Raw genomic sequence first — 1,161 nt, 5'->3', positions numbered from 1 at the left:
AGCTTTGCAATGGTGTGTCCAACAGCATGTCAAGGCTATCACTATCCTTACGGATTGTCAAGTGTTTTTATTCAAAAGTTTAAAAAGGTCGACACGACAGATTGAGAGATTATGTATGTATATCCAAGGCTCCTAGGAAGGTAGTGGAAGCAGCACATGTAGCTGCTAAGATTGCCTTCCATAAGAGCTAACTAATGTTTGTTACTTTTCATATTCTATAATATTTTATCTTTTCTCAAAATAAAAAACAAAAAACAAAATAAAAAACTTTCAAAAATCAATTTTAAAAAATCAAAATTCAATCTAAATGAAGCCCGCCCATCATCTAGCACAATAGAGAAACTCCAGGGTTGATTTGATAGAACACGAGTAACAGTAATAAAAAGTGGAATGAACTAAAACTTTATTTTCTTCTATGTATTTGGTTATGATGAAACTTTTATGTCTATACATGTATATATATATTTATTTATAATTACTACAAAAAATTTTATATATTTTTTTTTACATGAAATTAAAAGACTAGTTATCATATTAATATGGATTGGGCAAAAAAAATTAGGTTTCTTGCACTGTCCTAAACAAATGTTCAAATATAAGGTAATGCTATGGGTGTGTATCATATGCATGTCATAACATTTGTAAATTCGATTATTACAAATGTCATAACTCAATTTTATAAGGCCAGAGAAAGTAAATATTATATTTGCAAGTCAAAAAATAAATAAATATATACATATATATATATATATATTATAAACAAATATTAGATGAAATATAACTAAACAATACTTGGATCATAACCAAATAATGTCATAATTAACATCACAATCTGTCATAACTAACACCAAGTAAGTCATAACTAAAGACATAGATCGTAACCAAATGTGCAAACAGTACACACACACCCCTTGTTACCACGCCTTTGCTATTTTTTGTTATGACCTATTTTGTTATTAATTATGACTTATTATAATGTTAGTTATGATCCAAGTGTTTTTTAATTATACCTTATGTCATGTTTAATTAGAACTCTTTCTTTTTTAATTATTTTTAGTTATTACTCCCATAATATTGAGTTATGCTGAATTTACAAAAGGAATAACTTACGTACTCTATTACCCTATACATATATATATATATATATATGTATATTTGCTC

The sequence above is a fragment of the Camellia sinensis genome, chromosome 11 (genome assembly GCF_055761805.1).
Source record: "Camellia sinensis isolate YWXY chromosome 11, ASM5576180v1, whole genome shotgun sequence".
In the NCBI taxonomy this organism is placed as follows: domain Eukaryota; kingdom Viridiplantae; phylum Streptophyta; class Magnoliopsida; order Ericales; family Theaceae; genus Camellia; species Camellia sinensis.
Note: the sequence above shows the minus strand (reverse complement) of the source record.